At 40.0% G+C, this 25,799-nt stretch overlaps 1 long non-coding RNA gene across 3 annotated transcripts in view; it reads left to right on the top strand.

Moving 5' to 3' along the window:
• Positions 1 to 25,799, top strand: part of LOC148110784 (uncharacterized) — a 181,688-nt gene that overhangs the window by 81,515 nt on the left and 74,374 nt on the right. Inside the window, exons 3-4 of one of the 3 annotated variants that reach the window (XR_015724519.1) lie at positions 729 to 831; positions 5,057 to 10,092. This is a non-coding gene — a long non-coding RNA (uncharacterized LOC148110784). The other 2 variants (XR_015724520.1, XR_015724517.1) reach the window with 2 other exon arrangements.

The following is a 25,799-nucleotide window of genomic DNA, read 5'->3' as shown; positions in this document are numbered from 1 at the left end:
AAAGACTTTATCCATGCATAACTCAGCAAACATTTTTGGGCAACTATTGTGTTCTAGACACTGTTCTAGAAACTGTGATGATGCAAAGATAAAGAAGACATAGTTCTTATTATCAATAAGCTGATGGTTTTGTAGAAAAGACAAAGTGAATTTAAAAATGGAATCCAAATTCTTTTAACCTTTAAAAGGCACGTGCTTTTGCATCAATAGTCCCCAAAACAATAGCAATAGACCTCAGAGAGAATTGTGAGAAATCTGTTCTTTTACTGGATTCACTTCCTGAATAATTTCTATAAATCCCCAAGGAACACTTCCATGTCCCACAGTCTATCCAGGTAGTCACTGATCAATTGACCAGCCATCCTGATCTAGATGTTATAGCTCCAGATCCTACAGCTTAGTTTTTGAAGTCCTATAAATGTCTTTCCATGCTGCTTTTGCTCTTTTCCGTTTTACAGTTGGTGTATACAGAGCTTTCCCTTCCTAGAGCACAGCCGAACCTACCATAACACTTAAGATTTAACTGAAGGCTTAGGGATAACTCAAGCACCATACAGAAAGTACCTTGTAACTCAACTGCGCCGAAAAGTTACTTGCTACTCTTAGACTCTTCCATTAATCTTAAATATAAATAAATTAGTATTGTATGTTGGAGACGTGGCAGATCCCCCAGGCATCTTTGTGTTGTGGAGTTCTTACACTTAAACCTCTCCTTTGTCTATAACTAGAAAGAAGTCTGCCCTCTTCCAGTCCATTCCCAGGCCTGCCTCATCTTCCACCCTAGAATGATTGACCATGGAAACATCCAATTTCTTCAACCTCATCCACCAGGTACTCTTTAGCCTTAGGAGAATAGGCAAGGTGATAGTAACAATTTAAAAGACGTACTTCAAAGTCTGGTTATTCAATTAAAAAAAACCCATGGGTGGGTTGCCAACAATTTAGCCATGGTAAAACTGTTACAAGGCCATTCTGGTTCTTTACTGCAGCATGATGTTAAGAGAAGGTAAGACCTGGCTCCTGGTATAGACTGTTCTAAACAAATCTGTAAGAAAATTTTTGTATAAAAGACATTCATATCTCCCAAGGGGAGGGGGAAAATTTTCAGGCATAAGACTAAATCCATATTTAGGAAAAAAATATATCTGTCTCTGCAAGGGTGTATTTATGCTAAAGATAGCAAAATGTATGTTGATCAATGGCACATTTAACATGTTTGTCTGAAGTACCAGCTTTCAGATGAATGGTGACTTAACATTTTTCTCTAAGAATAATAGGTGGTTATTATGTTTATAAAAGTATTCTAGTGATTTTCCTAAAGCAAAGGAATCTGCTCCAAAGGTGAATTAATGTTTCCACTAACATGTTTGAGATGATGTCTTTTCAGTAAAGAAAAAAACCAAACTTGATTTCATTGAATACCCTACTCTAAGGGTGAGAAAGGCCCCTAACCAGATTGGGGGCAGGAGGGAGAGAGGATGGAGAAGCTGTTCAGGATGGGGAATGACTGAAGAGTGTGCTGAAGGTCAGGTTAGGAGCCAAGTGAGCTAGGGCAGGGAGGCCAGGAGACAGTGATCCAGACAGATCCTGGAGACCAGAGAGAAAGAGGGTGGTTTCAAGAGGAGGTGACATTTTGGTTGTGAGGCCATGGAGGGGATGACATTTTGGTTGTGAGGCCATGGAGGGGATGATATTTTGATTGTGAGGTCATGGAGGGGATGATATTTTGGTTGGGCAGTTTTGACATTAGCACCTATATCATGACTCTATAAAAAAACAAACCATTAAACTTTGAGTTTTGAAAATCACTAGGCAATTTGTAAAACAGACACTCTCACCTCCTCTCTTATTCTCAAAGATGGAAGGACACCACAGAGAGATGGTTAGGTTGAAAGTACAAGGAATTATAGGCTATATCAAAGACTACATAGTTTGTAGACTATGTCAAAATGGACATAAAACATCTTATTTCCTGAGTCTTTATCGCAAAAGTTTCTCTGTACCTAATACCATGCCTATAGTATTCTATATCTATTTGAATGAATGATTAGGGGAAGGTTATAAAGGATTTTAATACAATTCTTCAAATAGGTGTCTCATTTATAATTCTCCCATATCCAAATAAGATATTTAACTACCTTTATGAGATGGTCTTACTATATTATCTCATTTGATCATTCTAACAACTCCATAAAGTATATATAGTATATAATTTTCATTTTATGGCTGTGGAAACCTAAGCTCAAGGTAAGTGATCCAAGTCACAGATTAGAAATGAAAAAAGAAAAAAGTGAATTTTGAATCCGGGTTTATTGCTTCTAGTTCATTCATTAATTTATGCATTCAATAAACATCCAGGGATGTATATCTGCAATCTCTATTGAAGCCTCAGCTTAAACAATCCATTGTTGAAACACTGAGTCACATAAGGACAATAACTTAGAAATAGGCTCTGTTGTTGACTAGAACCATTTTATGAACTGAATTAAAAGTTTCCAATATTTGTCATAAATAAACACATTTTTGGGGATTCTGGCTAATCAATTGTATATTACGTCAAATTGTTCTATTTTGAGATATAAATAAGGTTGATTGCCTTTAGCAACCCCAACCACTAAAAAGGTTATAATGCCTTCCCCACCCCTCAACCTCTCATATATGTATTTCAAAAATTTTTTAAAATTTAATTTAATTATTTGAGAGAGAGAGAGAGCATGAGAAGGGTGAGCAGAGAGAGATGAAGAAGCAGACTCCCCACTGAGCAGGGAGCCTGATGCCGGCCTCAGTCCTAGGACTCCGGGATCATGACCTGAGCCGAAGGCAGAGGTTTAACCAACTGAACCATTCCGGTGCCCCTGCCATAAAATTTTTTTAAAAATATGTTCATAAAGTCAATGTAATATAGTTCATTAAAGTCCACTTTCACCCCTTAATAACTACTTTTAAACTCTTTTGGCATTTTGTGGTACCCTAAGCACATACTTAAGTTTGCTCTTTGCTCTTTGCTTATTCCAGTATGAGATACCAGATGTCCATTTGTACTTTTTCTTTTTTTTTTTTTCTTTAAGATTTATTTATTTATTTGAGAGAGAGAGAGAGAGAGAGAAAGAGTGTGAGCAGGGGGAGGGGCAGAGGGAAAGAGAATATCCTTGAGGAGACTCTCCGCTGAGCATGGAACCAGGCATAGGGCTCAATCCTAAAACCCTGAGATCATGACCTGAGCCAAAATCAAGAGTTGGCCACTTAACTGAGCCACTTAGGTGCCCCTGTACATTTTCTTTAGCATTGTGCCCTAGTTATATACTTGTTGGTTAATTTGGAAACCAGGGATCAGTTGACTAACTTTCTGGTTGAAGGCTATATATAATTCTGTTCTCAAGTGGAGAGGAATTATGGCCTCCTGGGCTTTAAAGGGAATAATACAAGCTACAGAGAGTTCCTTGTTCCTATTCCAGATGGATAGAATGGTTGATATGATATGGTATATAACTCATTGTGTCACCAGATGCCATAGAAATCTTTTTCAAAAATTGTGGTCTATATATTTTGGTATAGGAAATTTTGACACTTTTGAAGATAAATATTTGAAGAGGTTCTTGCTGCTCTCAATGAGCTGGAAATTAACATTTTTGAAATAATGTTCCTGCCATTTTGAAACTTGAGTCTTCATTAATCACTTTTAAATTAGTTGTAGGAACTGTATAATCTTATAATTGTAACCTACCAATAAAGCTCTCTACTCTTTTTAAAAAGGAACATATTACAAGCAATTTGAAATATATAATTAATTAGGAATTAACTGGAAAATCTTCAAGACAACTAATACTCTTGCGTTGATAAAGGCAGATAAATCTTGAGTTACAAATTAAGTCTTGTGTTAAATTTTTCTTTCTTAAGGGCAAGGGAAAATCAGAACATAGAAATATTTTTAAATATCAGTCATATATTGTGGAGGCAAGGAACACAGATATTTTCTTGACACTGAGCAGTGCAAAATTTAGTTTGAAATATCCTGATCTCTGTGGATATACTATTTGAAGATAGTGTACTCTGTTGTTTGTTTAATGTCTTTTGGCTTTCTTTGTCAAAACTTTCAATGATATAGAAATAAGGAAGTCATTTGACTTTTGCAAATCTCAGTGTCTTCATTTATAAAATAAAATTCACACACACACACACACACGCACACACACACGAGTTGGGGGAGACAGAGATGTGCGTTTCAAAGTAGTAAATCAAATCTTGAGCTCTGGAGTCAGACAGATGTGGACTGGTATCCTGGCTCTGCCATTTTCTTATTGTATGACCTTGGGTAAGTTGATTCTCTAAACTTCAACTTCTTTATTAAAACAAGGATAATAACAGTACCTACTTCTAGGGCTCTTTTAAGGGTAAAAGGAGGAATAGTTGAGTGCATAGCATAGTGCTGGTATCCTGGACTTTGTATATATTCAATAAATTAAATAATTTTATTATTGTTTTATTAAAAGCATTTTACAAATTCATAGTGCTAATTGTTTTAATCAGAACCATTTACCAAAAGTGAGATTCAAGTGAGATCTGTATCTTCTTCCAAAATATCAGAGGTAACGGCCCCCCTCCTCAGATTCCCCATCTAACACTTTACTCATTTCATAGATCAGCATCTGACTTCTACAGTCAGAAATGACTATAGCTAGCTAGAAATATCTGAGCCTATCTTTCTCCCTGGTTTATAAATTCTCAAGGATAGGGACCATATATTTTGAGTTGAATTTTAATTGCATCCCCAGCTGCAATTATACTGTCTGCACACAGTTAAGTTATCAGCAAAGATAAAATTTCAGTCAACAGTTTATCCCTGCAATCTTGAGTTGTACAATAGATCAACTGAGAGGGAACCTCTACCTGACTTGTCTCTAGTCAGGGGCCCAGCTCTACTAGAATGAATGCTAGTGGGAGCATCAGGGTGAGAGCCTTCACGGGGTGGGAAGAGTACTTTGGCTTTGCTGGTCTCCAGGAGGAAAGCTAGCACTCTTGATGTTAATATGGTTGCTTGTGCCCTCTGTCTCCTTAGAGCCATCCATCAGGCCCTGCTTTGCCCCAGTCACCGTCTGCTCGTTGCAAAGAATATTTGTGATGGGATTATGAGACCTGAAGTTCTATTTCTGCTAATAAATCTGCTTTCCTTCTAAACATACACACATGTGCACACACACATACACATATAGACAAGTGTATGTAACCATATGCAGAATCCTCATTCAATGTTAGTCTTGACCTGAACTGCAGTTGGGCTCTTTATAATACCACTTTAATGGTGTGAAACTCCATGGAAATAAAATTAGAGAAGTCTCTCATGCGGTGTGCTTATTGTAATGCATTTGTATATCCATTTTAAAAGTGGGTGGTATTTTACATGGCTATTTTGTATTACTTGGGGATAATTATTTCAGATCTTTTTGCTGATTTCTCTATAGTGTTCTGGAGAAAAATTTTAGACATAAGTGATTTAAAGATCTAATCATAATTATGTCAATTTAATTCAATTCATTAAATTGCTTTTGAGCTTCTGTTACATACAAAGCACTGAACTAAGGCAATATCAGAGATACACAAATGAATAATAGTGCACGGTCCCTGGTCTCTAGAGAGGTCATAATTTAACATCATTACCATTGTCAAAGTGTATTTCTTAATGATGATTCTATCCATATGTGGTATACCTAATGGGGTATGAAACTGGTTAAGCAAACATCAAAGCCTCCTCAAATTTTTTGTTGAAAAACCTAATGTGTATGCTAGTTCTCAAGACTGACTCTTGGCAAGCAACACAAACACCAATAAATATGAAATACATTCAGTTAAAAATTATAGTAAAGCCTAATTTATCCATATTATGAAAGAACGATAATGTTTATGTATTTTAATTTTCCTGATAATGGAAACTTACATTCCTTTTAAAGCACCAAAACATTTTAAATATTAACCAATTTGAGGTATATCTTTCTAAACTGTGTGATCTATTTCTCTTCCCTTCTAAAGGTATATATCCTGAACCAAATTTAACATTTTCTTAATGAGACTGGATATTATTGTGAGCATCAAATCATATACTATATTATAAATAGGGAAGTTTTCAGGAACAACATTTAGGTGTATAATATAGTGATTCAACAATTCCATACATCTATTGTAAGTATTTTTTCAAAAATTTTCTTCCCTTAGTGGTTTAATTGTCTGAGTCATTTACTATTGTTATTTAATAAGTCATCCCAAACTTAGCACCATGAAAAAAATCATTTTATTATATTCTTAGAGTCTATGGATCAGGAATTCAGTATAAGCAAGTAGAGACAGCTCTTCTTTGCTCTATGATGTCTGGCCCCTCAGCTAGGAAGACTCAGATGAGCAGGAGTGACTTTAATAGATGATGTCTGGAATAGCTGGGACTAGAGGATCTAGTTTCAGGATGGCATCTCACTCACCTGTCTGGCACCTGGGCTGGAATAGCTAAAGGCTGGGTTTAGCTGGGACCATTGACCAGAACACCTACACGGAGCGTCTTCACACAGCTTGCACTGTTCCCAGCCTGGTGATTGAGTTCTGAGAGGGAAGGCCCCAAAGTGGGGCTTCCAGAAGGTGAGCGTTACAAGAGAAGCAAGTGCAAGTTTCATGGCCTTTTCTTGTGGCCTCAGAAATCATGCAGTGCCATTGTGTTAATAACAAGTGAGTCATAAGGTGAGCCCCAGATTCAAGGGAATGAGATTGAGACTCCACTTCTTAATGGGGCAGTGGCAAGATTACACTGGAAGAGAGCATGAGGGTTGGAAGAGGTTGTTGCAGCCATCTTTGGAAAATATAGTCTGTCAGCCACCATTTTTTATTGCTATTAACAAAAGTCTTCTTCTTCTAGGATTCCCTATTTCAGTCCTAAAGTGGCAAAACAAATAAACTCTCTTAAAAATTAAATGTAAAATCAGAATATGCAGTCATTTGGGTGAGGCCTAAGGGTTTTCTTATGAATGGGATGACTGAGGTTTAATACACTGACCTGATGGTAGCTAGTCTGGTTGCTGTGAGGCTACGAGGGGATGCAGCAAAAAGGTGGCTGTCTGCAAGCCAGGGAGAAAGGCCTGGGGAGAAACCAGACCTGCCAACACCTTGATCTTGGACTTCCAACCTCCAGAACTGTGCGAAAATAAATTTTTGTTATTTAAGCTACTCAGTCTGTAGTATTTTGTATGGCAGCCCTAGATTACTAATATACTGGATAACTGACTTCTCAGAGGATATGGTCTTAGTCCTACTGCCCCACCAGTATGCTCATCTATGCTCTCTTTGCTCTACCCAGATATTCCCATGTTTCTATGGCATCACTCAAGCTGCTTCCTCTGTCCAGAAAGTTCTTTCCTTCTTGTCTGGGTCTATTAACTCATTTCTCAAGGCTCAACTCAGATGCTATCTTCTCTGTGTTTTACTTAATCAACCACCTAGACAGAATTAGCCACTCGATCCCTGTGCACATACCTTGATTTTATCATTTTTAATATTGAGTGATAGTCATCTCTGATCCCCTCTCCCCTGCCAAAGAATAAGGTGGTTGAGGAGAGGAACTGCATCCTGATTCCCCCAATTTCTGGTACAGTGCCTGACATTTAGTAGGTGCTCAATACATGTTTGTTGATTTAATACATTACACTAGAAACACATAAAATTTAAGACCTGGAAGACACCTCAACAATGATCTAATCTAGACTTTCATTTTATAAGTGAATAAAAGGTTGTTTCAGACAGATATTCCAAAGGAAATCACCACCACACTTCCAGTTAGTACAAAAAACATCCTGAAAGGTAAGAATTTTAGGGATGATTGAACAATTGAAAAGGCTTGAGCTCATAGAGCTGAGAAAGGGAGTGTGTTCCAGACATTGGGTGGGGGCATTGAGAAGGTTTGGAGACAGAGGGGGATGACTGAATGAAGTGAGTACCAAGTTAATGTGTCACATTTAAAATGCATTATTGTGATTTGGAAGGTCTGTTCACAAATCTTCAAAGAAACTACACATTAAATTTTGTTATTTTTATCATCTATATCTCCTAATTTTCCCTACCTCATTTTTGATGCATAGGTTGTTAGTGACACAAGTCAGAACTTTATTTAAATGTAGATTGCTTTATTTTCTGAGTTAAGCAGTTAGAATTGTGCTGTGTGTAACTGCAGATGAATTAAAATAATAAAAACACATTTCCCCTCATCTCCATTTTCCCACCCAATCAAACCTAAAGTAAGAGCAAAGATCTTAAGCACCTCCTCTCAGTTCGTTTTCCCCCTGGCAAACTTCCAAGGATAGGCAGGGCTGCCATCTTTCATCCCTCATTCATCTTCCCTCAGAAATACTTTCCATTCATTGGGGCACTTGGGCGGCTTAGCTGGTTATGCTGCTGACTCTTGATTTTGGCTCAGGTCATGATCTCAGGGTCATGATCTCAGGGTCATGAGATTGAGCCTCGTGTTGAGTTCCACGCTGAGTGTGGAGTCTGCTTGAGGATTCTCTGTCTCCTTCTGCCCCTCCCACCACTCTCTCTCTCTTTCTTTCTTTCTCAAATAAATAAATAAATAAATCTTAAAAAAAAAAAAAGGAAAAGAAAAGAAATACTTTCCATTCAGTCCTTAGGGGAAAATGCTAAGGGTTGTGAGAGTATGATTACTTTCTTATCTCCTAAAATACACTGGCAGTTTGGACTCCAGGCAATAACATGTGAAAGGGCCATTTGCCATCTGTTTCTTGGAATGGTCTTTGTGTCTAAAGAGACATACAAAACAAAAAATAACAACAACAACAAAATAGCAGAAAAGGCACAAAAGAAGCCTAAAATCCCATGCTTTCATTATGGAGGTAAAGATGATACATATAAACAACAGCGCAGAGGTTGTTGTGAGACTTCAGTCAGATGATACTCTGAAGAGCTCAGTTCACTGCCTGGCACTTCCTGTGTGAGTGCTCGCAAAGCTGTGAACCGTTAGCTGTGAACATCCGCAAGAAGGTCCATGTGGCAGCATCACTTGCCCAGTATGTGTGTCAACTTGGAATAATTACTTACCTTCATGACCCTTGGTTTTCTTATCTGTCAAATGGGGATAATGATGCCTTTCTGTGGGGTTATTGTGAGGACTTGGTGAAATGATAAAAGGGAACAGCACAGTGCCAGGCACTCACAAAGACAGATTTCCTTTTGTCAGTGGCAATACTTGGGTTCTTTTTTTTTTTTTTAAGATTTATTTATTTTAGAGAGAAAGAGAGTGAAAGCATGAGTAGGGAGGAGGGGCAGAGGGAGAGGGAGAAGCAGACTCCTCAATGAGCAGGGAGCCAGACGCGGGGTTCGATCCCAGGACCCCAGGATCACCACCTGAGCCGAAGGCAGACACTTAATTGACTGAGCCAACCAGATGCCCCGATACTTGGGTTCTAATTTTTTAAAAACTAATTCCCTAATGACTTCGGACAGGTCAGGACTTTGAACTTCATTTTTCCCATATAATATGAGGAGTTGGGCCAAGGGTATCTCTTTTAACTGTAAACTTCTTAATGAAAAGGGACCTCCTCAATGGGGCCATCACTGACCATTTAACCTTGGCTTCCTCTTTCCTCCCTTTGCTTGTTGGGGTCACTGCAAGACCTATGTAAGGAGTCTTGGTAAGATAATGACAAATGATTTGTCCTATGCATGCCCAGGATTTATCTTCATGCATGGATACCTCCTGAAAATGTTATTACTAAGTAAATAATGCATACAGATGAAACATTTAATTGTGCTTTCATGGTCTGGGCTAATATTAACACAAAGTTTCTGTTAGCTGGTCAGAGCTTGGATACCTCCAGGTATCAAATCCTTATGCCTCCAGGCTCCCACACTTTGTAGGAGCCTTTCAGTCAGCATTTATGCCTAAGAAAAAAACGGAGACTTGAAAGTTAATGATTTGAAAGGACTTAACATGGATGGGATTGGAGGAGATTATGCTAAGTGAAATAAGTCAAGCAGAGAAAGACAATTATCATATGGTTTCACTCATTTATGGAACCTAAGAAATAGCAGGAAGATTGGTAGAAGGAAGGGAAAAATGAAGGGGGGGGGGTAAACAGAAGGGGGAATGAACCATGAGAGACTCTGGGAAACAAACTGAGGGCTTGGGGGGGGGGGATTGGGACAGGCCGGTGATGGGTATTAAGGAGGGCACATATTGCATGGTGCACTGGGTGTTACACTCAAATAATGAATCATGGAACACTACATCAAAAACTAAGGATATACTGTATGATGACTAAGATAACATAATAAAAAATTATTTTAAAAAATAATAAATAAATAAATAAATAGCCAAGATATGGAAGCAAAAAAAAAAAAAAGGACTTAATTGTAGAATTTAAAAAAAAAATCAGAGAATCCTGGAAACAGGAATGTCAAACTGTAGGTTGACTATTTAAATTGCCCCTTTGTCTCTGCCAAGGTAGAAACTTAAAAAAATGACTCTGTTTTATCTTTTGCATGTTAGAGTGAAGGTAACAAATGTCCAGTTTCTCAAATCCTACTTTTCCCTGAAGTACACTAGAATTAATGGGTAGCTGAGAAGCACAGATTCTACGATGTATTAGGCATGATTTGCCTTCAGTGATGGGAAGAAAATTCCCTTAGAATTGCAGTTTTCTAGAATATAAAGGGGACATAACACAGAATGAAGAAAAAAAGCTTTGGAAAAGCAAGAATGTCCCTCTGAAAAGAGCACTGAAGTGAGAAAGGAAATGGCAGTGGGAAAGGACGTGGGTGGAAGAAGATGATTCAGACAGGGGGCCAGGGTGAGTACCGTGGGCTGGCCTGACTGAGTGTGAAGTAGGCGGGCAGTTATGACTAGCATTGAATGGGAGATAATTAAGAGCAAGTTGGTACCAGTAACTGCCAGGGAAGGGAAGAGAATATGTCCAGAAAAAGCAGTTCTTTATTTTAATGCTGAATTAAAACACCTACCCATTTGGGGCTTGAGAATTTCATTTTAAATGAAAAAGTATTTGCTGGAAACAGAATGCACATGACTGTGAAATTTTACATGCTTTCTTCTAGTTGTCGTGGTGAAAAAGTTTCAAAATGACATAACTGTGCTCGGTACTCTTTCGTGGAAAGAAACATATATTTTAAAATATCAGCCATTCTGGGGCGCCTGGGTGGCACAGCGGTTAAGCGTCTGCCTTCGGCTCAGGGCGTGATCCCGGCGTTATGGGATCGAGCCCCACATCAGGCTCCTCTGCTATGAGCCTGCTTCTTCCTCTCCCACTCCCCCTGCTTGTGTTCCCTCTCTCGCTGGCTGTCTCTATCGCTGTCGAATAAATAAATAAAATCTTTAAAAAAAAAAATATCAGCCATTCTATAAAGGAAAACGCATTGCTGTTCAAAGTCATGCACAACACAGGTATCAAGTTTCAATTTGGGATCAGCTACACATACATTTCTGAATCGTTTTTAAGAGAAAGGACTGAAAATGCACAGCTTCTATCGTCCTTTAAATAGCTTTCTGGATTGAAGAGCATTATAATTAAACTGCACTAAGTGTCACTGTAGAGAAGCTTCTAAATTATGGGTCTGAATGGGGGCGAGAAATGCTGTTTGATTGCTTGACAATCAAAACCAGAAAATGTTCAGATATGCACAACCCAGACTTACTGTAATTATATCAGATGGAGAAGTGGGAGGAATAGGTGTAGCCTTGAATTTAGTAATTACTTGTTTATCTCTCTCTCTCAAAAATTAAAAAAAAACTATTCATAAATACTCAGGAATGCATATTCACAGAGTAGTCTTGTATAAGAAAAAACATATTAGCAAGTAATCAGTCCTTTCAGTGTATCCCAGAAATTGGTTGTGAAAACATACCCATGTATGTCCTCGAAGTACTCTCAAAATTTGGAAACTAGTCCATTGAACTCTTCAATAAGTACTTTATTTTGAACAGAGTGTCAGAAGGGATGTTCATCAGGGTTCTGAAATCTACTTGTCATACTGGTTTGCACTCCATTTTGCCCAGCTCTTTGTTCTCCAGAAGCTCTCCCTTCTCTCTTAAGGTGAGAAGGAATAGGGAGATGCTATCAGGACATTGTTCAGACAGTTCAGAACCTTCCTTGCCTTTTAAAGAGGCCCAAAATATGCCTCTTGGGAGGAAGGTGAGAATTTAATGCCATACCAGCACCTTTACAAAGTATTTGATGCCCTGTTAGGTACTATATATGGGAACAAACATTAAACATTTGACTGGTAAACAAATTTCGGTGCCTGAAAACTGTCAGGCTGAAAATCAAGACATAGCACATTTTCATGATGCTTTCCCGAGTGAAAAACTAAGACCATGAATGATATACATAATACGTGTATTATCCATGTAGACAAAGTGATGTCATGTCCTCCAGTCTTCTGGATTGACCCTTCCTTTAACATTTAAATAACTATGGATCTAGTTTCCATCCCATGTGATGAGGAAAGTCCATTATCCTCTTCCAACCTTCCCTCTCCTGGGCATTTGTCACTTCAGATTCTCACTACTGCTTTTGTATACCAATTAACAATTTTTCTTTTGTAGATAAATGAGTGAGATGTAGAATATATTCAAGAATAATTAAACAATTTAAGAATTGGGTTGAATGTTTCTTTCTAAAGAGGGATATTTCTAGGCAATAGTATCTAGTCCCATAGAATGAACCATTAGCCAGTCATAGAAAGACAGTTTCACTTTAGTAAGGGGAAGATATTTCTGTGGGTCGGAGATTTCCCAAGACAGCATCAAGGGTCTGGGGATGCAGTGAGTCCCTCATCTCTAGAAGTGTTTGAGTATTCACTGGCTACATTAACCTGAGATTTTCTCACAGAAGTAGACCCTGAGAAGAGGATCCACACACAAATAGCTTATCCGGCAGGGGATCCCAGGAAAGAGTGGTAGGAAAAGCAGAAGTAAGACAAGAAAAGGATGCTGGAAGTGAAGGATATACTGTTCACACAAGAGTCCAATGTAGAAATAGGAACTCTAATCCCACTTGGAAATCCTGGAGGCCAGTGTAAAATACTCACCTCAGTTATCCTCCTAACAACCTGAGAGAGCTGAGATGTTCATGTACAAATTTCCATCAGTTGAGGTTGAAAACCACTCCAAGAAACCATTAGTCCTCTGCCATTTTCTGCCTGCCTGGTGCTGTGCTGGCAGTTAAAAGCCAGGCTGGCACACAATGAACTGGGAAGAATGAAAAGTGTATAAGTCAGGGTCTCAGTAGTATCTGTTACACCAGCTGAAAGCTTGAGAAGGCTATTGTAGAAAATAACCCAAGGACTGACTCAAGCCCAGAGATGTATATTTATTGGTTTTCCACAGTGTTGATTTTTTTCATTGAATTTTAATTACCATAGGTGCTACCATACCCTCTTCAGTGAGCCTCAAGCCCTATTACTCTCTACTGCTACTTTCACACGAATTTACATCACTTGTCTGCTCTTAGAATTTGCTGCCCAGGAGGAAATTCAAATCTGAGATGATGGGTGTGTCTGGGAAATCTTGAAGGTCACTGCCAGCTGTGAAATTCTGTGAAGCTATGACTAGATGATCCCTAAAACTCCTTTCAGCAGTAAAATTCTATAGATTTAATTATATGCTGTCTTTTTAAATTATCTTTGCAAGTTCCTTGAGGCCAATAGTATAGGCCCATAAATGCTCTTGACTGATTAAAATGCAATTATGCATTTCTAAATGCTAATAAATAGAACAACATTCATGTATAAATTCATTGCTACTATAGTGTTTGCATCGTACAAGTGTAGCTTGACACACATCCAAACAGATAACAAAGAGAAACAGCTTAGTATTCAGCAGGTTTGATTTACGGTCTACAGTCATACTCCAATGAATTTGTTAAGGCAAGCATGCACATTGATGCTCACCCACTGAGTCTTAGATCACAAGGAAAGACGACCTTGGAAGACAACATTAGAGCTTTTAAAAATTGGCCTTGCATTATGCTAAGTGCAAGAAGCCATCCATACAAGGCTATATACTGTATGATTCCATTTATATGGCATTCTAGAAAAGACAGAACTATATGGATGGAAATTAAGTTCCTAGTTGCAGGGTTGGAGGTTATGGTAGGGGGAACTGACTAGAAAGGGGCAAGAGGGAGCCTGGTGGGGTGATGGATGTCGTCTTCTTGGTGGATTACACTATGGTACACATTTGTCAAATATCACCAAACTGTACACAGAAAAAAGGATGAATTTTACTGTATTCTATATTATATAGGCATATATGTAATATGTATATTTTATATATATTAAACATCAGTAAATCTGACGGTTTAAAAAATTGAAGAAAAAACCAAACCTCTAGGTCCCAGGCAAGCTCCTTACCTGCTGCCATGTGGGAAGCTTCCCCAGCATCCCGGGAAAACCAGGGGAGGCTGGACTGGATGTCCTCTGAGATAAAAACACATAGTTCCCCCTGCCCCTGATGTACCTCTTATTTTTAGCATTCCAAATCATCTTTGCTCTTCCAACATGATGAAAACAGGTCAGTGGATGAAATAAGGTTTATTTTGTTGTTGCTCTCAACTTCCTGCAACAGTATCTGCCTTAAGTCTTTTTACCTCCAGTGTTTTTCTCTAGGCCCTATTTCAGAATTCACATTTTAGTATTTTGACATATTTGTTCCTTTACTTATTTCAAGGAGATTTGCAGGGGCTGTCTAACTTCCAAGCAAAATCCTAGGCTGTAAGAACGAGAAGTTGAGAGGAGAGATGACGTGGTTTGACTAAGCCTGAACCCCCCTTGAGATTCTACTTCAGAAGCTGAAGGGCTTGTCTTCCCTGTCAAATCCATTTCTAATTTCTTGAATTCCCTGTGCACAACACATTCCTGAAGAACGTTGTCCTAGATCCTTCCATGGGTAAGCTGCTCTCTGGGTTCTCTGGGTGTGATTACATCTGGGGCAGCTGTCAAAGGCACTAATCTGGGGAGCAGGCAACAGGATGGAGTGTCAGGTGTCATTTCCATTTCCTTAGACAAGGGAGAGTACTCATGCTGCTCCATCAGGGAATAAGGGATGATTACAAGAACCTGGGGGCCGGCACCAAGCATCTGGCACATTCCCTAGCCTCACACTAGGTGCTTGGTAGCTGTCAATTATTTGACTGACTGACCTCTACTCCTCTCTATGCCAGAATTTCACTCCTGAGGGACTTGTACTCACCCCTCATAGTTCTGCTCCACATCTTAAACCTCCAGATCCGGTCCTTCCCTCCCAGCCAGCCCTAAAGTCTGTTCTAGGTATCCCTTCTTTGAGCTTTCCCAAGACCTTCTTATATCCATCATAGCCTAAATCACTCTATATATATTTTAATTGTATCCTGATTTCTCTGCCCACCCCCTCCTGCTGTTCCTCACAACCCCTTCCTCCAACACTAGGCTATGAGCCTATTGAGGGCAAAGATTTTTTTTTATTCTTGGTGTGTGTGTGTGTGTGTGTGTGTGTGTATGTGTGTGTTCTATCTGAAACCTTATAGATTCCTTAGAAATGTTTGCCAATGAACCAATAAAAATTTGCTCATGCTACTTTCAGAAGTTTGCTCTATTAGTTGGAAATGATTTCTAAATGCACATAAAAGAAAAGCTTGCTAACTTGTATTGGCTTATCCAAATAGACATTTCTTTTTCTGGTGTAAAAAAAGGTTTGGAGAAAAGCAGCTGCTGACCATGGTTTAGACATGCAAGAGGTCAAGGCCAGAGATTCTGTGATTTATTTGACTTTTCCTTTATGATAACAAGATGGTTTTTTAAGTGCTCAGCTTTTGAGACTAAGTGAAAAGGAGCTGTATTGGTTTTCCATTATTATGTTACAAATTGCCACAAACATAGGAACTTAACACAACACAAATTTGTTATTTCACAGTTTCTGTGGGTTAGGAGTCTGATCAGTGGTTAATTGAGTTCTCTGCTCAAATAATCACAAGGTGTCAGCTGGGGCTGCATGTCCTCTGAGGCTCAGGGTGCTCTTTGAAGCTCACTGATAGTTGGTAGAATTCAGCTCCTAGGGCTGAGGCTCTCACCTCCTAGAGGCTGCTCCAAAGTAGTTCACACCATGGCTGTTGCTTTCTTTTAAGAGGCCAGCAGGAAATGATCTCTTTTGAAAAGCTTGCCTGATTATGTGAGGCCCACTTAGGATAATCTTCCTTTTGATTGACTCGAAGTCAACCGATTGGTAACATAATCATGGGGGTGATATCCCATGATTCTACATACTCAAAGGGAGGGGATTCTACAGGGCACGTACACCAAGAGGGCATCTGAGAATTCTGCCTACCGCAGGAGTGATGTCATCCCTTTCATCTGAAAAGCAAATGGCTTCTTAGAGTTCCTCTTTATAGAGTTCTGCTTATATCTCATTGGCCAGAACTACATTACATAGCCATTGCTAACTGCAAGAAAGGCTGGTAAAGAGGATTTCTAGCTTTTCCAACTTCTACAGAGAAGACAAGAAAAGGGGAGGGGCTGGGAATAGATCAACAGATTAGCCCAGTCAAATCCCCTCAAAACCTTAACTATAGAATATTAGATCTGGAAGAGCACTGAAAATCATTTAGTACAGCTTTTCAATTTTCTAGATAGTGAAACTGAGGTCTAGAGAACTCATGTGACTTTCTTGAAGTCACACATGATTTCCTTTGAAGCAATGGACAAAAGTCACCCTACCATATTTAGCTTCTCTAATAGTTTAGTTGATCAAATCTCCAAAAAAAGTATATTATACAAATAAACTAACTTCTCTTGAAGTTAATCACTGATATACCTTTCTGTCACGTAAAACAGATTTCTACATTCTAATCCTAATTTGTGAAGCAAGCAGCTCGGGCAAGAGAGATGGCTGGCAAGGCATAAGTGCAGAGGGCAAGTCTGCATGAGTTCAGAGAAAGAAGACACTTGTGGCTCAGGAGTCAGAGAAAGCATCAAAGAGGGCCTGGAATTTGAGATGAGCCTTAAAGGACAGATAAGGTGTAGGATGGAGAGTTCAAGGAGGGCATTTCATCTAGAGGGAGACATAAAAACAGGAATAGATATGTTAAACTAGAAAAATGTGCAAGGATTACAAAGATCAACTCAGCTCAGCCAGGCTAGTTTCAGAAGCTGGTTTATTAGTCTAGGAAGGAGGTAATGCTGACTTGAACTTGGAGGGTGACGATGAGGGTGAAAGAATGACAGTGAGGATGGAAGGAAAGTTGTATATGCTGATTGGACAGGTTTTCACTGAGTCTGTAAGCATAAATGTAGAAAGTGGGTTTATTCGCTTCCTATCCCCAGTCCCATAACCAGTCCCTGCACATACTAAATATTCAGTGTTTTTAGTTGAATTTCTGAATGATCTGGTACAGAAGATAAAGGAAAAGATGGTATCAAGAACCACTTGGGCTGGATTAGAGATTGGGAGGAGGTGTAGAATTGAAGAGGGTATGAAATTCGGTTTCAGATATGTTGAGCTCCAGATACCTTCTGGAACCCAAAGATGATGGGCCTGGAGATGTGTATTTGCAATTTGTAGCTGTGAGGGCAGAAAAAGAAGGTAGTGGAGAACTTTAGGCAATGCTTACATTTAAGAGGGAGGAAGACAAGCCAGAAAAGAAGAACGACGAGTTGTAGAATTGCCTAGGGAAAGAAGATTATAGATCTTAGAAGACAGGGATTAAGAGTGTCTAAAAGATAGTAACCAACAGTTATTTTTTTAAATTTTTTATTATATTATGTTAGTCACCATACAGTACATCCCTGGTTTCTGATGTAAAGTTCGATGATTCATTAGTTGCGTTTAACACCCAGGGCAATACGTGCCCTCCTTACTACCCATCACCAGTCTATCCCATTCCCCCACCCGCCTCCCCTCTGAAGCCCTCAGTTTGTTTCTCAGAGTCCATAGTCTCTCATGCTTCATTCCCCCTTCTGATTACCCCCCTTTCTTTATCCCTTTCTTCCCCTACCGATCTTCCTAGTTCTTATGTTCCATAGATGATGGAAATCATATGATAATTGTCTTTCTCTGCTTGACTTACTTCACTTAGCATTATCTCCTCCAGTGCCATCCATGTTGCAGCAAATGTTGAGAACTCATTCTTTCTGATAGCTGAGTAATATTCCATTGTATATATGGACCACAACTTCTTTTTTTTTTTTTTAAGATTTTATTTATTTATTTTGACAGAGACAGCCAGAGAGAGAGGGGACACAAGCAGGGGGAGCAGGAGAGGAAGAAGCAGGCCCCTAGCAGAGGAGCCTGATGTGGGGCTCGATCCCAGAACGCTGGGATCACGCCCTGAGCCAAAGGCAGATGCTTAACGACTGCACCACCCAGGCGCCCTGGACCACAACTTCTTAATCCAGTCATCTGTTGAAGGGCATCTCGGTTCCTTCCACGATTTAGCTATTGTGGACAATGCTGCTATGAACACTGGGGTGCATATGGCCCTTCTCTTCACTACGTCTGTATCTTTGGGGTAAATACCCAGAAGTGCAATGGCTGGATCATAGGGTAGCTCAATTTTTAGCTTTTTAAGGGACCTCAACACTGTTTTCCAGAGTGGCTGTACCAACCTGCATTCCCACCAACAATGTAGGAGGGATCCCCTTTCTCCACATCCTCTCCAGCAATTGTTGTTTCTTGCCTTGACAATTTTTGCCATTCTAACTGGCGTAAGGTGGTATCTTAGTGTGGTTTTGATTTGAATTTCCCTGATGGCTAATGATTTTGAACATATTTCATGTGTCTGTTAGCCATTTGTATGTCATCATTGGAAAAGTGTCTGTTCATATCTTCTGCCCATTTTATGATTTGTTTATTTGTTTCTAGCATATTGAGTTTGAGAAGTTCTTTGTAGATGTTGGATACCAGTCTTTTATCTGTAGTATCATTTGCAAATATATCCTCCCATTCTGTGGGCTGCCTCTTAGTTTTTTTGACTGTTTCCTTGGCTGTGCAGAAGCTTTTAATCTTGATGAAGTCCCACAAGTTCATTTTATCTTTTGTTTCTCTTGCCTTTGGAGATGTGTCATGAAAAAGGTTGCTGTGGCCGATGTCGTAGAGGTTGCTGCCTATGTTCTCCTCTAGGATTTTGATGGATTCCTGTCTCACATCGAGGTCTTTCATCCATTTGGAGTTTATCTTTGTGTATTGTGTGAGAGAGTGGTCAAGTTTCATTCTTTTGCATGTAGCTGTCCAATTTTCCCAGCACCATTTATTGAAGAGACTGTCTTTTTTCCACCAGATGTTTTTTCCTACTTCATCAAAAATTAGTTGCCTAAAGAGCCGAGGGTCCATTTCTGGGTTCTCTATTCTGTTCCATTGGTCTATGTGTCTGTTTTTGTGCCAGTACCATGCTGTCTTTGTGATCACAGCTTTGTAGTACAGCTCGAAATCCGGCATTGTGATGCCCCCAGCTATGTTTTTCCTTTTCAACAGTTCCTTGGCAATTCGGGGCCTTTTCTGGTTCCATACAAATTTAAAGACAATTTGTTCCAGTTCTTTGAAAAATGTCATTGGTATTTTGATCGGGATAGCATTGAAAGTGTAGATTGCTCTGGGTAGCATGGACATTTTAACTATGTTAATTCTTCCGATCCATGAGCATGGAATATTTTTCCATCTTTTTGTGTCTTCTTCAGTGTCTTTCAAGAGTGATTTATAGTTTCTAGAATATAGATCCTTTACGTCTCTGGTTAAGTTAATCCCAAGGTAACGTATGATTTTTGGTGCTATTGTAAATGGGACGGATTCCCTAATTTCTCTTTCTTCAGTCTCATTGTTCGTGTATAGAAATGCAACTGATTTCTGAGCATTGATTTTGTATCCTGCCACATTACCGAATTGCTCTATAACTTCTAATAGTTTGGGAGTGGATTCTTTTGGGTTTTCCATATAGAGTATCATGTCATCTGCGAAGAGAGACATTTTGACTTCTTCTTTGCCGATTTGGATACCTTTTATCTCTTTTTGTTGTCTGATTGCTGTTGCAAGGACTTCTAGTACTATGTTGAATAATAGTGGCGAGAGCGGACATCCTTGTCGTGTTCCTGATCTTAAGGGAAAGACTTCCAGCTTTTCCCCATTGAGAATGATTTTTGCTGTAGGGTTTTCATAGATGGTTTTTATGAGATTGAGGAATGTTCCCTCTATCTCTATGCTCTGAAAGGTTTTAATCAGGAAAGGATGCTGTATTTTGTCAAATGCTTTTTCTGCATCAATTGAGAGAATCATATGATTTTTGAATTTTTCCTTCTGGATAAAATCTAAGACACTGATAGATTTGCGAATGTTGAACCACCCTTGAATCCCAGGGATGAATCCCACTTGGTCATGATGGATAATCCTTTTAATGTACTGTTGGATTCTATTAGCCAGGATCTTGTTGAGGATTTTGGCATCCATATTCATTAGGGAAATCAGTCTGTAATTCTCCTTTTTGATGGGGTCTTTGCCTAGTTTGCGGATCAAGGTAATGTTGGCCTCATAGAATGAGTTTGGTAGCTTTCCTTCTGTTTCTATTTTTTGAAATCGCTTTAGGAGAATAGGTATTATTCTTCTTTGAATATTTGGTAGAATTCCCCAGGAAAACCATCCGGGCTTGGAGTTTTGTTTTTTGGAAGGTTGTTTGTCACTGATTCAATCTCTTCATAATTAATTGGCCTGTTTAAAAAATTAATTTCTCCCTGTTTCAGTCTTGGTAGTTTATAGGTTTCCAGGAAGGCCTCCATCTCTTCCAGATTGCTTAATTTATTGGCATAAAGCTGTTGATAAAAGTTTCTAATAATCCTTCCAATTTCATTGTTGTTGGTTGTGACCTCTCCCTTTTCATTCATAATTTTATTAATTTGGGTCCTTTCTCTATTCTTTTGGATAAGTCTTGCCAGTGGTCTGTCAATTTTATTAATTCTCTCAAAGAACCAGCTTCTAGTTCTGTTGATCTGCTCTACTGTACTCCTGGTTTCTAATTCATTGATTTCTGCTCTAATCTTGGTCAACTGCTTCCTGTTGCGTGGATTAGACCTGTCCCTCTGTTGCTGTTCCAGCTTCTTGAGGTGAGAATATAAAAACTGCATTTTAGATTTTTCTATTCTTTTGAGTGAGGCTTGGATGGCTATGTATTTCCCCCTTAGGACTGCCTTTTCAGTATCCCATAGGTTTTGGACCGTTGTGTTTTCATTCTCGTTGGTCTCCATAAATTGTTTAAATTGATTTTTGATTTCCTGGTTTATCGAATCATTCCTGAGCAGTTTCTTCCAAATTTTTCCTTGTGGTTGAGTTCCAATTTCAAAGCGTTGTGGTCTGAGAATATGCAGGGAATAATTTCAGTCTTTTGGTATCGGTTGAGACCTGTTTTGTGACCCAGAACATGGTCTATTCTTGAGAATGTTCCATGGCCATTAGAATAGAATGAGTATTCTTTGGTTCTGGGGTGTAGTGTTCTATATATATCTATGAGGTCCAACTCATCGAGTATGGCATTCAAAGCCCTTGTTTCTTTATCGATTTTCTACACGGGTGCTCTGTCTATTTCTGATAGTGGAGTGTTGAGGTTCCCTACTATTAACGTATTTTTATCTATATGTCTCTTTATTCTGGTTAAGAATTGGCTTGTGTATCTTGCTGCTCCCCTGTTGGGGGCATATATATTTATAATTGTCATATCCACTTGTTGGATACACCCTTTACGAATAATATAGTGCCCTTCTGTGTCTCTAACTATAGTCTTTAGTTTAAAATCCAATCTGTCTGATGTGAGAATTGCTACCCCAGCTTTCTTTTGAGGTCCATTGGCGTGAAAGATGGTATTCCATCCCTTTACTTTCAGTCTGAATGTATCTTTAGGTTCAAAATGAGTCTCTTGTAGACAGCAAATGGATGGGTCATGTCTTTTTATCCAATCTTCAACCCTGTGGTGTTTATGGGAGCATTTAGGCCATTTACATTGAGACTGATTATTGAGAGATATGATTTTAATGATGCCATGTTGCCAGTAAAGTCTTTGTTTCTATAGATTGTGACTTTCTGTTCTGTATCACTCTTGGGGCCTTTTTACTTTTATAGAACCCCCCTTAATAGCTCCTGTAGGGCTGGTTTCATGGTTACGAAATTGGTCAATGACTGGTGATTCTGGAAGGTCTTTATCTCTCCATCAATTCTGAATGACAGCCTTGCTGGATAAAGGATCCTTGGCTGCATGTTTTTCTCTGAAAGAGCTTTAAAAATGCCCCCCCCCCCAACCCTTTCTCTCATTCCAGCTCTGTGTAGACAGGTCTGATGTAATTCTGATACCTTTGCCTTGGTACGTGAGAAATTTCTTTGCCCTGGCTGCTTTCAGTACTGTATCCTTGGATCTAATATTTGCGAATTACACTATGACGTGATGTGGCGTAGGTTTGTCGTGGTTGAGCTTGGGAGGGGTCCTCTCTGCCTCCTGGACATGAATGTTTGTTTCCTTTGCTAGATTAGGGAAGTTTTCAGCTACAATTTGTTCAAATATCTCTTCTAGACCTCTGTTTTTCTCCACCCCCTCGGGGATGTCGATGATTCTGACATTGGAACATTTCATTGAGTCAGTAATCTCCCATAACCTACATTCTTGAGAATGGATTTTTTTGAGTTCAGATTCTATTTTAGCCTTCTCTTCTACTAACCTATCCTCCAATTCACTGATAGGTTCTTCTGCCTCATTCACCCTGGCCGTCGGAGCCTCTAGTTTTGACTGCATTTGGCTCATAGGATTTTTAATTTCTGCCAGATTTGCTCTCATTTCCGCCCTTAGAGAGTCTATATTCTCATTAACATTTTCGTTAATACTTTTTTCAAGTCTACACATCATCTTGACCATTGTTACTCTGAATTCCATTTCTGATAATTTGGTTATATCCATATCCATTAATTCTGTGGCAGAGGCCACAGACTCATTGTCTTTTCTTTGCTGGGGGGGATTTCTCCTTCTCGTCATTCTGATGAGGAGAGGTTGCGGGTTTGTCCAGAGCCCAAATTATTGACCGGGACCCAGGCCGTGCACCCTTGTTTTATAGGGATCTTAGGGATGTGGGCTTCTTGATTTTTCAGCCTGCCTTCTGGCGGAGGGGCCTGCCGTGCCGATACTCAGGCAACCCTGTTTGGGTAGAGTCTCCGTGTCCCCTGTGAGGGGGATGGGGATGGGCACACTGTGAGCCAGTCTTTCCAGGCTTTTGTTCTCTGGCAGCTTTCCCCGGCAGTTTGCTGTGCCTTTTCTGAGAGTCAGAGCAGCAGTGGCCGAATCTCAGCCTCTGTCTCAGAACAGAGGGATCGCGGACCGTTCTCCACTGATGTTCTGGCCACTTTAACTCTGTTTCTGTTGGTGCTGCTCAACCCTGCAGCGTCCCGGGATGTGCGCCCCACAGCCGGCGTCCCAGTCCTCACTTCCAGGGCTGGCTCGTCTCTGTCCTTTGTGTTTCTAACGCCGCCAGCAGCCAGCCGCCCGGCGCACGCTCCCGGAGCTCCCGGTCTCAGTCTGGTTCCAGTGAGCACACCGGAGTTCCGTAAGAAGTCTGGTGGCGCGCCCTCCTGGATCACAGTCTCAGTCTGCTGTCTCGCGGGTACCGTCCGCGAGTCCGCCAGCTCCCCCGTGCAAGTGGCTACCGCTTCCCGGCGCCCAAACGTGGTGGCGCCCTCCCCCTTCCATTTATCTTCAGATATCTGTGCGCGGTTTCACGGCTCCCCGCTTCGTACCTCAATACTCAGTGCTGGAGATGTTCATTTGTAGAGATCCAGATGTATCTTCCTGCCTTTCAGGCTGATTCCGTGGATGTTCAGGCTGGTCTGGTACCTATCCAGCTCGACTCAGGGGACCAGCTGAAAAAGGGGTCCCCTACTCCTCCACCATCTTAACTCCCATCCTCTAACCAACAGTTATTGAACCAGATAGCTTTCAGACAGAATGGGAGAAGAAAAAGAGAGCAAGAGTTTTAGGAGTGAGTAGGCAGGAAGAGTTCACAGCTAGTATAGTTTACTTTCAGAAGTTTTAAAGATTTTATTTTTAGTTGTTTTAGAGAGAGAGAGTGTGCGTGTGTGTGTGTACACTTGCGCGCGCGTGCGCACACATGCACACGCACATGGGCAGGGGCGAGGGAGAGAGAGAATCTCAAGCTGACTCCATGCTGAGCACAGAGGACAATGCAGAGCTCAGTCCCACAACCCTGAGATCATGACCTGAGCCAAAATCAAGAGTCCGACGCTTAACCAACTGAGCCACTTGGTGGCCCCCAGAAGTTTTAATGATAAGAGGAAAATCGGGATGACAGAACAAGGGAAGATGGTTTGGTTTATTTGCTTTTGAGAATAAGAGTGACTTGAGCACTTAGCTTCAGTTTGGGGGGATGGATCAGAAGAAGGGGAAAGTGAATATAAAAGAGAGATCGTGCTAAGGGAGGAGGCCATAGCATCTGGAGGGTGTTGGAAGGTGGATTCAGAGAGGAGGAAGTACTCCTTGTCTTCTGAAGCAAGAGGAAGAAAAGAGGAGAGAGAAAGAAAGGAAGACTTTTTCCATTGCCCTGTCACTAACTCGCTTTGGGCCACCATGAAAACCTCCCTGAAATCAGTCTCCTCATCCATAAAGTTAAGCCTGGGCCTAGGTGGGCAGTAGAGGATGAGAAACTCTATAACTTTGCTCTAGATATATTTGTTAGGATTCCCTCCCCTCCCCTGCTGTCCTCAAACAATCAATTGCCAATAATAGTGATAATAGCAATAATAGCAGACATAATTTATTGCATGTCTCAAAGGTCATACCCAGCTAGGATGCATTCTGAAAAGCTACACAGTGGAGAAATCATTTGAATGTACCTTGAAGGATGGCATGTGTATGTATGTATATAAAATGTCTTACTACATATGTCTCCAATCTTTTAGGTAGTGCAGTAAAATGTTTATTCTATTTATTTCCTGAGTTCAGTCAACTCTCATCTCATTTCTTCCTGGCTTTTTGTCTGTTACTGTACTTAGTTTTTGAATTTATGATTCAAGATGTTTCTCATATTTCCAAATGCTTGTTTGAAGATATATAATTCAGTTTGGAGAGTTGTGTTACAGTTGGTGAGTTTTCTCCTACTTTAACATTATTTGGGGGAGGAGTTTTATGAATTGAATTTTTTGTATTCTTTTTATCTTTTTTAATTTTTTTATTTTTTAGATTCTTTTTATTTTTATTTTAATGATTTTGCTTGCATGAGGACTGGTCTGCATTTCTGTGGACAGGGCTGAATGGTGGGGTGGTTGCAAGATTTCTGGATCAAGAGTGCCCTCTTCTGTCAGTGTAGCAAAGTATGATTTTTTTTTCTTTTTAATTTATTATTTTATGGAAGAGGAATAATAAGAAAGGAGATTATGTGTCCTTGCATTTTATTTTTTAAAAGATTTTATTTATTTATTTTGAGAGAGGGAGAGCGAGAGTGAGAGAGAGCAAGAGAGCATGAGCAGGGAAGAGGGGGAGAGGGAGAGGGAGAAGTAGACTCCCCGCTAAGGAGGGAGCCCGATGCAGGACTTAATCCCAGGACCCTGGAATCATGACCTGAGCCGAAGGCAGATGCTTAACCAACTGAGCCACACATGCACCCCTTTCTTCCATTTTAGAGGGAGAGAGGGTCTGATATGTTCCCAAATTTGCCCCTCAAGTCTTTCCCCCTTGCCCTGTATAATTTCTGAAAGTCACCTCTACCTCCTTTTGACCCCTCTGCCCAATACTCTATCT

The sequence above is a fragment of the Ursus americanus genome, chromosome 1, assembly GCF_024610735.1.
Source record: "Ursus americanus isolate L20-20 chromosome 1, mUrsAme1.1.p, whole genome shotgun sequence".
Lineage (NCBI taxonomy): Eukaryota > Metazoa > Chordata > Mammalia > Carnivora > Ursidae > Ursus > Ursus americanus.
The sequence above is the reverse complement of the archived record's forward strand: the minus strand, read 5'-3'. Positions and strand labels throughout refer to the sequence as shown.